Source organism: Cupressus sempervirens, chromosome 9 (assembly GCF_028749045.1).
Source record: "Cupressus sempervirens isolate cs-2001-9-10 chromosome 9, ASM2874904v1, whole genome shotgun sequence".
In the NCBI taxonomy this organism is placed as follows: domain Eukaryota; kingdom Viridiplantae; phylum Streptophyta; class Pinopsida; order Cupressales; family Cupressaceae; genus Cupressus; species Cupressus sempervirens.
Genome location: NC_143126.1, coordinates 245,698,053 through 245,711,518, shown reverse-complemented (window position 1 = coordinate 245,711,518; position 13,466 = coordinate 245,698,053).

Here is a 13,466-nt window from a genome sequence, read left to right as displayed (position 1 = left end):
TGAAAATTGCTTTGAGTGTGAACGGATAGAAGAGAAAGAGAAAGTGAAGATAGAAAAGTCCAGGTTGAATGGACATGCTTTATTATGGTGGGATTGTATCCAAGTAGATAGATGGAAGAATGGTAGACCCAAGATCACATCTTGGTATACTATGGTGGACACAATGAAGTAAATTTTTTTGCCAAAAGATTATAGAGTATACTTGTACAAGAAGATGAGGGATTTTAGGCAAAAGGAGTTGGATGTACAAAAGTACACTAAGGAATTCCACAAGGTTGATATTAGGGTGAATCATGATGAAGAGATGGAAGAAATGATTGCAAGATATATGTGGGGGATAAGGTTCAACATCTAGGATGAACTTAGTCTTTCTACCCTAAAGTCATTTGGTGAGTGCTATCTGTTAGCCTTGAAGGTTGAAGAGAAGATAAAGAGGAGACAAGAGAAGAAAAGTAACTCAAGAGGAGGATCTTCTAAAAGGGGAAGAGGTGGAAGAAAAAAATCTAATTTTTAGAGCAATAATGACAAGGATAAGGACAAAACATTTTCAGAATCTAGAGGAGGTTATAGAGGTGGAAAAAGTGGAGGAAGAGGAGTATTCATAGGAAGATGCCTCAACTGCAATGAAGAAGGCCATTAGTCCTTTAGGTGTCCTAAATGGCAGGAAGATAGAGGGAGAGGCAAAAGAGTGAACTTGGTTGATGAAGAAACAAGAAAAGATGAAAAGAGAGAACCCATTGAAATTCATCTAGAAGAAGGAGAGTGCTTACTGATGGGTAGAAGCAATCAAATACCAAAAGATCTAGGCATATTTAGTTCAAATTGTCTTATTCAAGGTAAGGTATATAGGTGTATAGTTGATTTAGGGACAAGTAATAATGTGTTATCCTATGAGGTTGTTAAGAAACTAAATTTGAAATTTTTTGCACATACTGCTCCTTATTATGCTTCTTGGGTCAATGAGAGTCAAAATTTTTTGGTTAAGGATCAAGTGATGGTTGAGCTCTTAGTTGTGAGTTATAGGGACAAGATATCGTGTGATGTCATGCACATAACTTATGGGCATCTAATTTTAGGAAGATCTTGGAAAGGTTCAAGAAGAGTTAAGCATGATAGCTATGAAAATATATATTTAGTCCAACAAGGAAAGGTGAGGAGTCAAAAGGAATCTATACTAATGTGTTTTGGTAGGGATGTTCAAGTGTAGGGTCAGAATACCCTACAATATGATACTGGTTAGGGTTTGAAACAATGGTAGATTAAGGGGTAGAATAGTCCAAGGGTGGCAAGGCTATTCAAAAAACCTTTTTGATTTGATAGAGACAGTGAAGTGTCTTATTGTAGATGAAGATAAACTAGTGATAGGGCAAAGAGAAATGAAGTTTGTTCAGGAGTACATTGTAGAACAAAAATGCTTTCATAAAGAAAAATAGTCATCTCCAAATAAGTTAGTACCTAATCTTTTGAGTGTGCATATAGGTAGGAGAAGACAGAAGTAGGTCACCTTGTCGGAGTGTATCATTCCTAAACATTGGATCACTATGTACAAATATAGTGGGTAGAAGTACTACAACTCTTGGGGCAAGAGTTCTTTTAATGGTGGGGAGTATGGTGTAGGAGCACCACACTAAACCACTCAGGAAATGTAGACTATGAAGACTACAAGGACATTCAATAGAAATCAAAAGAATTGAATGCATCATCAAGGTCAACAAGTCAATTGGAGGATCCTAGCACCTATTATGGGCTTCAAGTAGTGTAATATTATGTTAAAATTGTAATGTCTTCAATGGATCCATTTTATTTTTGTAACCTCTAATAGTTTTAATGTAATGAAATAGTTTGTCCAATTATCAAATAATGTTTCAAGAAGTATAGAAGGGGTATGGGATAGGTCTAGGTATTAGACTAAGGTTTAACTCTCAAATAAAGCCATTTTTGTTATTTAAAATTGAAATATTTGAAAACAAATGGCTGCTTGGTACTTAGAGGGAAATTGGGAGTTTGATATGTTTTGAGTCTTAAACCTTAACAAAGAATTTGGTTGAATTAGTTATTAGGGAGTCTAATATATGTATTCATAGGAGTCTCTATCATGGTAGGGGAAGAAACTAATGTTTACGGACTAGTGAAATGAGAATATTGAAACTTCTATTTTTTTGCAACTCAAATTCCATAGTTTGGATCTTAGACTGATTGGTTGGCTCTCCAAATGCTTTAATAATAAGGTTTTCTTCATCATTAAAAGTACTTTTTTGATAGGTTTCATGTTATTGTAAGCTTTTTGTTGTGCCGGTTGTAGAACTAGTGACTTCTTTTAACCATTTACTTATTGTAGTAGAATTTAAGAATAATGTAAATCATTCCATGAGTATGGGGGCCCAATATTCATGGAGTGACTATAATTAAAAGGTGTCAGAGGTTACTAACCAAGCACATATAGGATTGAGCAAGATAGGAGTGATCACAGTTAACAACAACATGACAATGCATTGAAAATGCATGCTCTGGTATAGCAGCAGACATTCTACCTAAATAAGGGATATGTTTGATGATTGGAGACATTGAAAAAAGTTCATGTGAAGGTGAATACATTGTTAATTGGGATTGGAAGTGTTTGCAATCAGGTGATTGACGAAGGCCTAGTTTCAAGGGTTTGGGAGTGCTAGTTTGGGGGTTTTGATGTTGTAGGGTGTTGGAGAGTAATTACTTTTGGGATTAAGCAATTGAGGAGGTAATAAGTCACTATCCAGGAGTTGGGGTTGATTGGATTTCATTTGATGATACTTCCTTTGGAAAATTAGTCATTTTTATGTGTAAAAATAGGGTACTAGCCAAGGGTAGTTGTGTTATTCCAAAATAAACATAGGGAAATCTATGATAGTCTATAATAAAACAAATAGTGAATCATTGAGCATCATTACATTGTCACATATCTTTAGAAAAGCCAATGTTACTCCCATTTCATGTATGTAGCAGGCCTAAAGGGCAAAGAATTGGGCTGTTGGAACAATTTGAGAAAGTGTTTTGTGAATCAGGGTATTTGAATTGTATTGGACCCTTAGAACCTTTGAGTTCAAATATTTTAAATTTTATAAAACCAAATCCTTCATTTAGGATGCTTGAACATAGTTTTAACAAATCAGATCCTTGAAGTATTTGACATGATTGATTGGCTAGAGTTCCTAAACCTTTGAAATTCTTTACTCTTATTGTGTTTTGAATAACTTTCACCCTTCCTATTACATTAAGCAGAGAGAGAGAGTGAGAGAGCAGCAGGTCAGAGTAGTAGAGAGTGAGAGAGAGGGGATGGGATATATATATATATATATATAGACACACACACAAAGAGAGAGAGAGAGAGAGAGAGAGAGAGAGAGAGAGAGAGAGAGAGAGAGAGAGAGAGAGAGAGAGAGAGAGAGAGAGAGTAGGGTATGGGTGTGTGTTGAAGAGAGAGAGAGAGAAGGGGATGGGAGTGTGTGTGTGAGAGAGAGAGTATCAGATGGGAGAGAGAGACAAAGAGAAAGAGAGAGAGTAGGGGATCAAAGTGTGTGTGTATGATAGAGAGAGAGAGTAGGGAATGGGAGAGAAGAGAGAGAGGGGGGGGGATACCTGTGTTTGTAAGAGATAGAGTAGGGGGTGGAAGAGTGGGAGAGAGAGAGAGGGAGAGAGATTACAAGATGTGAGAGTTAGAGAAAGAGTGAGAGAGACAGGGAGAGAGAAGTGGATGGGAGATAGAAAGATAGAGACAAAGATAGAGACATATATAGAAAGAGCAAGAGATAGAGAGAGATAGAGAAAAAGATAGAGAGAGAGAGAGAGAGAGAGAGAGAGAGAGAGAGAGAGAGAGAGAGAGAGAGAGAGAGAAGGGGGTGGGAGATAGATAGAGAGAGTAAGAGAGAGATTAGGGGATGGGGGAGAGAGAGAGTGAGAGAGAGTAGTGGATAGTAGAGAGAGAGAAAGTGAGAGTACAAAGTGGCCAACTATTGAATCTCTATCACCATTCATCATGGGATCGTACTATATTTTCCATTAGCTCTAGGTGGCCAAGTAAACACTAGTACAAAGCTCATCCCATCCCATTGAGTGCTCAAACACTTTTGGACATGCCGAATTGAGTTGACCCTAAGAGTTACTAAATGTCATAGGGATGTGATCTTTCGCAGGTCATATCTTTAAGCTCATGTGAGGTATGGATGTGATTTTGGGTGCCACATTATTGTGTTTCTAAGACCTACAATAACCTCTCTCACATTTTGGAGATTGGATTCTATTTTGATTTTACAGCTCCATCTTGGGTGATGCTAAAACTAGTAGTGTTAGCTAATACAAAGTTGCCAACTACTCAATCTCTCTCACTGTTCATAATGGGATAAAACTATCTATTTTGTTACCTTTGGGTGGTTGAGAAAACCCTAGTCTCAAGACCATCCCATCCTATTGGGTGCTTGAATGTTCTTAGGCATGCCAAATTGAATTGACCCTAAGAGACACTAAATGTCATAGGGCATCAATCTTTTATGGGGCATATCTCAAAGCTCATGCAATGTATGGATGAGATCCTAGGTGCTACATGACCATGTTTTTGAGACCAATAATAACCCTTTTTTCTTTTTGGATATTAGATTCCATTTTTGTTTTTTGGCCTCATCTTGGGTCATGCTAAAACTTGTAGTGTTGGCCACTAGAAAGTTGCCAACTGTTGAATCTCTCTCACTATTCATTGTGGGATCAAACTGTCTATTCTGTTAGCTCTAGGTGCCTAAGTAAATTCAAGTTCCTAGCTCATACCATCTTGTTGAGTGCTCAAACATTCTCAGGCACACTGAACTGAATTGACCCTAAGAGTCACTAAATTTCATAGGGATGTGATCTTTGACATGGCATATCTCCGATCTTGTATGAGGTATGGCTGTGATTCTAGATGCTACAAGAATGTGTTGTTAAGACCTACAATAACCTCTCTCTTTTTTGAGATCAAATTTCATTTTGATTTTGTGACCCCATCTTGGGTGATGTTGAAACTTGTAGCGTTGGCTAGTACAAAGTTGCCAACTACTAAATCTCTCTCACTGTTGGTCATGGGATTGAACTATGTATTTTGTTATCTCTAGGTGGCTAAGTAAACCCTAGTCCCAAGCTTCTCCCATCCCATTGAGTGCTCAAACATTCTTGGGTAGGCCAAACTAAATTGACCCTAAGAGTCACTAAATGCCATAGGGATGCAATCTTTGATGCGGCATATCTTAGAGCTCGTGTGAGGTATGGATGCAATTTTGGGTGCTATAGGACCATGTTACTGAGACCTACAATAATCTCTCTCTCTTTCTGAAGATGAGATTCCATTTTGATTTTGCGGTCCCATCTTGGGTGATGCTGAAACTTGTAGTGTTGGCTAGTATAAAGTTACCAACTACTGAATTTCTGTCATTGTTCATCGTGGGATCAAACTGTCTATTTCGTTAGCTTTGGATGGCTAGGTAAACCCTAGTCCCAAGATCATCCCATCTCATTGAGCACTCAAATTTTCTTAGGCACTCCAAACTAAATTAACCCTAAGAGTCACTAAATGTCATAGGGATGCGATCTTTGATGGGGCATATCTTGGAGCTCATGCGAGGTATGGAAATCTTCCAATTACATGTCAATGCTAAACTATAAACTATAAAATTTCAAAAATCTCAAAGAGCTTGAACAAAAAAACTCCAATACTCCATTATCTTATCAAAACCTTTCCAAATACTAACTTTTGGGCTCATAGTCATTGAGTAGAAGGTAGATTCTTCAAACCCTTGTCTTTAAAGTCTTACAACACACGTGCAAACTCTAACCAAGCTATTGTCATGTTTTCAATTGGTGATTCCCTATATTTTCTATGCAATCAAAATGTATTTATTGATTCTTGACCATATCTATAATAAGAAATAATGGTATGGTGTTAACTTATAAGATGGTGATCTAGAACAACCAAGGGAACCTTTAAATCTTCCTCCACTTTATATAAATATAACATGTAGGTATTATGATCATTTAACCCAAAGAAGCATGCAGTTTACTACTCAATCTATGAATACAAAGAACTTTGTGAGATAGTTGAAGAATATCTTGGAAGGATGGAATAGATGAGAGACTGAAGTTTGTGAGATAGTTATCTTATTCGGCAAGGAAACACTCATTATAACAAGGGTTTGGAGATTTGTGTATCTCCTCAACAATTAGGACTTTGAATATCAGAAGTTTGTAAGATATTGGTTAGGTAAAACTATAAAAAAGTTCATTTGTTATTTTTATTTGAAATTTTAATGAGTTGGGAGTTAGAAGGTACATTTTAGGCCTATTTGTCTAGATCTAGGCCTGAAAGTTATATGCTTTATTGAATAGTTGGGAGTCTACATTTTTGGAATTTAGTCAAGCTTAGTATTGGGTATCCTAATCCCTCATTGGTTTTGGTTTTTTTTTGAGAGATTTTGATTTTCTACCTTAAAACCCCAAAGGCAGGGCTACAAGAAAGAGCCTCTTTAGGTTTGTTTGTGAGAATTGATGTTTTGAAGTCCACTAAGGTGTATAGCACTTTCTGAATGTTCAAACCACATAAATGGAAATGAGTTAAGCCTTTTGGAATCTTATTATGGTATGGTTTTGTGGAAGATCTTGGAGGGTGTAACGTAATGGAGGTGCTGGGTATTGTGAGAGGTAGTTGGTTGAGTTTGTGAAGGGTTAGATAGAGACATTTGGAATAGGTAGCTTGCCTTAGAAGTGTTCTTTTTGGAAATTCACTAGCTTTTGGTATGAGCACTCTACATCATTTTGGATGCAAATTACATTAAAATGAAAAAATATGAAATGTACTTAGAACATAAACAAAAGAAAACAAGATATATATTATGATAACCAATAATGTCATATATGAACAAACATATAACATATTATGATAACCAATAATGTCATACATGAACAAATATATAATATATTATGATAATGAATAATGTCATACATGAATAAACATATCATATATTATGATAACCAATAATGTCATAAGTCTAATAATGTCATGCATTAACTATATGTCATACATAAAATATAAAATATCATATATACATCAAATATATGTCGAATATGTCCACTAACATAAAATCCAAGCTATGTGTCCACTAATGGCTATACATGTGTGTCTATACCTATGTCTTCTCCTTCCCATGAGGGGAAGGAAACAAATATCTAGAGGTATTTGGTCATTATGTGGAGGGAGATGATGGGGATGATGGGGTCTTCCTCACACTCTTGCTCGTCTTCTCGTTTAGGCTCCTCTCGAACTAGAGTTGATACAAACAAAGTAGATATGAATAAATAATTATTATAAATTGAAATCAAATATATGTACACACAAAATTAATTATTTTCTTACCACCATCAAATAGTCACTCTGTACATCCACCTTAAAGGCTCGTAGATGATTAGATGTAACAAGGCCCTACAAAAATTAAATCAATATAATCACTTATAAATTAAATTTGAAATTTCAATACTAAATATTATAAATAACAGCTAAAACTAAGAAAACTCTTTCATGCCTTGGTCAATGGCTCTGAACTAGCCATTGCGATAGCAACTCCATGATTGATGGAATAACAAAGATGAGGAGGATTCTCAGATTTCAACAACTACATGTGATATAATACAATTTACATGTACCATGAAACATGAAAAAAATATAATTAAATTAATTAAATTAACATGAAACAAATGTACCTCTACAAAGCTTGTACCATGCCTAGGCTCAGAGTCGCTTATGAATGTCAATGGCCTAGTAGAGAACTAAAGCATAATTTTTTTTCCTCAATCCTTCATATGATTACTTAACAAATATATGTATTAATTTAAATGATTAAATTGATACATACCTCTTGACTCATCAACAAAATGTAAAATAGGGTTGGGGAATCTATACTAGGGCCATAAACACTCTTACCCTAAATTTTGAAAAATGTCAAGACATGCTAATTAATTAGTCATTCACTGTACATACAAAATGTGATCAAATTAGTTCATTATAATTGTAATTTACCTATGTGTCAATGCCAAATGTGTCACTCAGGAACTCATCAGTGAATAGCCCATCATCCATAATGTCTCCAACATGACTGCCAAATGTGCACATGATGTGCACATGTGACCATGATGCAAAGAAGGGTCCTCCTCAACTAATGGACTTGTGTAATTAATGAGGTTCTATGTCAAAGTATTGATAGTCCTTAGAGTATTGGTCTCTACATGTTCCTTCACAATTGAAAGAATAATCAAATGCTCACTTTGTCCTCGACCTCTCAAATGCTGACTCCCCACCTCTACCTTGAGATTCTAACATATCAAAATAATTGGGGATCTCCCCAAGGAAAAATTCACAATACAATTTCTTTAAGAAATAAATTAGAACCTCATGATTAATTTAGGGAGCGGCATCAAAAACCATCCACCATCTATCCCAAAAATTATTTTGAATATCATCATATATGCACCAATGGAGGTGAACCTTTTAGTTGTATGTTTAATAATGTCTTCTTCTCCAAGCTTTTTAAACAATGCACATATTCATCTCCCTACAATAATCATGCCAATGTTAAATAATGTCTTCTTCTCTCTTAACATGCCAAATATCCAACTAACCACTAACGGAAGCTATATGGCTCATTATGGACTCAAGGGAGGATGCCAATTTTTCTCTCATAGGATTGGGTTTTCAAAAAGCTTTCAACCTACCAATGATTGCTTCTAATTGATTTTTTCCTCTTTCTATTTCATTCATTATGTTTTCTTGGGTGCTAGGAGGAGGTCTTTCAATTGGTGGAGGTTGCAAAATTTCTTGCTCTTCTTATGGAGGGTTTTGATTTTCATCTTGTGGAGGGTTTTGATTTGGATCTTGTGGAGAGTTTTCATTTTGATTTTTTTGATTAGGATGGAAATTTGGTGGTTGATTATTCACATTTCCTAATAAGAAACCAACTACATTCTAAATAAATAAACAAATTTTAAACAAAACTGAAAAAACCTACAAAACAATGTAAAAACCTAAAAAAAATAGAAAAACATATATAACAATGCAAACAAAAGGGTACAAAACATACTACGTGATCTTGATCTTGATCTCCAGTGATAAGTAGGCATTTTGCAAAGGTGAGTGAGAAAATTCTTCAAGTTTTACAAACTATGTGCACACCATTGAGGAGAAAGAAGGCAATAGCAAAAAGAAAAGAAATGAAATGGAATGGGCTATGGGTTTTCAACCCATATATAAAAACTTGTAATTTTATAAATTGTGCATACACTATAGCACGCATGTGCTTGGGCTTGGGCTTGTGGAGCCCAAGCATAAGTGTGTGTATGCTATAGCATGTGTGAACTTTTAGAATAGTATAAAAATGGTTTTTGTGTCATGTTTTTGGCACTACAACTTGGTGCATCAACCCATAGAACTTGTAATATCACAATAAAGTACAGGTTCTATGATTTCTTCCTTCATATGTTTGAGTAGTTATGGATGCATACAATGTTTGTACAATTTACTACAACAACCACATATGTAGCTTCAGCAGTAGATTGAGATATGTAGTTTTGTTTCTTGTTGGTACAAGTAACGAAACTCTTTCCTAAAAAAAAAATCTCCTCCACTAGTGCTCTTTCTGTCATCAATGTTTCCAACCCAATCAACATGAGTGTAGGCTCTCAACTCAAATTTATTATTTTCTTGTAGTATAGACCATAGTCTTCTATTCATTTTAGATATTTCATAATTCTCTTAACAACCATCAAATGATTCTACTTAGGATTAGCAGAGAATATTTCAACTATCCCAATAGATAATGTAATGCTAGGTCTTCTATACACTACACATTGCAATTTTTCAATCATAGATCTGTATAATGTTGGATTCACATCAACTAAATCATCATTCTTTGACAACTTGTGTCCTATCACCATAGGTGTGCTAACTAGTTTGGAATCTTGCAATCCAAAAATGTTCAATATTTCCTTCACATACTTAGACTGAGTGATGTATATACCATATTTCATCTGATATACATGCAAACCAACAAAAAACTTGATCTCTCCAAACATGGACATCTCAAATTCTTTCTTCATTTCATTTGCAAATGCTTTTCATAATCCATCTTAACCTCCAAATATGATATCTTCAACAAATATTTCAAATAGTAAAATTCCTTTACCCTTTTCAATCTTCAAGTACAAATTATTGTTATCATCAATCCTCTCAAAACCAATCTTTACAAGATAATTGTGAAGCCTTTCATACCATACTCTTGGGGCTTTCTTTAAACCATACAAAGATTTGTGTATTCTACATACCATGTTCTTATTGTTATAATCAACAAATCCTTTGGGTTGTTCTATATACACCTCTTTTTCTAATATACCATTCAGAAATGTAGATTTCACATCCATTTGATAAACTTTGAAACCTTTGTATGCGGAGTAAAAAAGCAGAGTTCTTACTCCTAATCTTGTAATAGGGGAAAATTTTTCTCCATAGTATATCCATTCTTCTTGTGCATACCCCTTGCAAACTAATCTTTACTTATTCCTTGTCACTTCACCATTCTTATCTAACTTATTTCTATACACCCACTTGATTCGAATCACATTCTTGTCCTCTAGTTTGGGAACTAGAATCCATGTCTTATTCTTCTCAATGTTCTCAATCTCTTCTTTCATGACTTTACTCATGTCCTCATTGTCTAAGGCATCTTTCACTATCTTAGGCTTGAACATCTTTCACATACATTAACAATCAAGTGGTTCTACTCTACTTTCCTCATTAGGTCTTTCAACTTCTAAATCACTATGTACTTCTCTATCAAGTAATTCAACATTTCTTTCATGTACACTAATATTAGAATTAGAATGTGCCTTAGTTTTAGTCTACAACTCGGCACTTTACTATAGCTCAGTTCCTAAATGCAACTTGACATTCATTATATGTGACTCAACAGCCATTAAAACTTCTTGTTAATTTGCAACTTGATTTCCATCATCTTATTCAACAAGTATACCTTCATAAAAGTATATGAAATACTTGTATTCATTTGGCTCCTTCATAGTTCAGCCTCATGTATCTTCTTCACTTTTAGCATCTAATTTACCATTCTTGAAATCTTTGAGAATATAGGACTTGCTTCCAAATACCTTAAAATATTTTACATTAGGTGAGTATCCATACATAATTCAAAGGGTGTTGAATGAGTACCCTTGTTGACTTGCACACAATTCAAGGTATAGATAGTTGTACTTACAACCTCTTTCCAGTATTTCAAAGCATTATTATTCTCCATCATGAGTGTCTTAAAATAGTCCATTACAACTCTATTCCTCCTTTAAACAATTCCATTTTGTGGAGGGGTCCTAGGTGAAAATGTTTGTCTTTTGAATTCTTTTTCATTATAGGAGATCTCAAACTCATTTGATTTAAATTCTCATCCTCTATCAAATCTCACACATTTTAGGATTTTACCTATCTCCTTCTCAACTCTTGCTAAGTACCACTTAAACATTTGGAAAGCTTCTGAGTTTTGTTTTAGAAACATAATTGTCATCCTCCTAGAATAATCATCAACAAATAGGATAATGTACTTGTCACCCTTGTAGCTTTGCACCTCAATTGGTCTACACAAATCAATATGAAAAATCTCCAAAAATCTTGTAAAGGTGTGCATCTTACTCTTAAAACTAGATTTTTTCATCTTGCCTAACTGACATTGTTTTCAAATTATATTGTCAGGTTTCTTCAATTTTAGGCAAATCTCCGACTCATTTCATGTTACTGATACTAACCAAGTTATCAAATTTAACATGACATAACCTCTTGTGCCATAACTACACATCTTCAAATTCTACAAGACAAGTAACATCATTCATATCAAGATAAAATAGATTACCTCTAGTTTGATCACATTTCTCAATTATTTTCTCATCAGTATCATTGATCTCATCTATCTTGTTCTCATGCTCAACCTTGCAACTTGAACTATTCAGTTGTGACACACTCAACAAATTATAGTTAAATCCTTCAACATAATAAGCATTGTCACACAATAGTGTTTCTTTGAGTTTGATAGATCCTTTTCCTTTTATGAGACATGTTCCATCATTACCAAACCTTGCACTATTTCCAGCATAATAATTCATGGTAATGAACTTACTTTTCTCTCCATTAATGTGATGCCAACATCCATTGTCAATGATCCATCTATTACTCTTGTTCACAAAGGACACCAATGCAGTTGCTTCATCCTCATCAGAATCATCCTTCATTGCAACATACACCACTTCATCATCATGGTCATTAAATCCATCTTTGGTTTCCTCTTCTTCAATGTAGCAATACTTCTTGCCTTTGTCTTTGTAATCTTTTTTGTCCTCATCTCTTTTACCTTTGCATTTTTCTCTACTTCTACAATTCTTCTTCTCTGGACGTCTAGCAACAATATGACAAACCTTGTTGCAATTAAAATACGTGATAGGTAACTTACCTTTAAATTTACCTTTTCCTCTATAAAATCTCATTGCTAGCAATGCTTCAAGTTTTTCTACATCTTCTTCATCTATGACACTGTCACTAGAAATATATTTCACCTTTTTCTTCTTCTCTATAGGTTCTTTTAGTGATAGCTTATCTTTGATAGAAAATTCAACATTTTTAGGTTTGAAGTTATCAAAATTAGAGAGCTCAAAGGAAATGAGCCTACCTACCAAACATTCTATAGTTAGATTTGAGGCTGGTATACATCTTAGTACTTGTATGAAAGAAATTCTAATAGCATAGATGGTTAGCAATTTTCTTAGTACTTTACTCAATACAGTATCATCATCAATAATACCAGTGGATCCTCTTATAGCATTAACAACATCTTTTATTCTAGAGCAATATTAGGCAACATTCTCACCTTCTTACATCCTCATGTCATCGACCTTACCTCTAAGGCTTTTAGATTTGGCTCTTAAAACATTTGTGTCTCCTCCGTAAATGGTGCAAAGAGAAAAAATCTTTGCACTATCACAACCCTTGATGTCATCAAACTCAGAAGAAATCTCCAACATTGCTAGACTATGTTCTTTCTTCTTTTTTAGATTTTTAGCAATTAGCACTCTACTAGGATTAACATGCTTAGTGTTAATGGTAGATTTTGCATGATATCCAAGACCTCCTAGGTGTAGGTTCATCATAATTTTCCATGTAGGGAAGTTCTCATTGTTACGTTTGGGTTCCTCTCTTTTTTACATCTAGATCTCTTGCTTCTAGTCTCTTCAAACTATCCCTCTTAAGAAGATGGCTCTAATACTAACTATTGGAATTTTTTGGAATAACTATGGGGGTGAATCAATTATCTAGGGTCGAGATGTACAAATAAAAAAAATTCATAGTGTAGTGAACCCATATCCATAAAACATTTTCA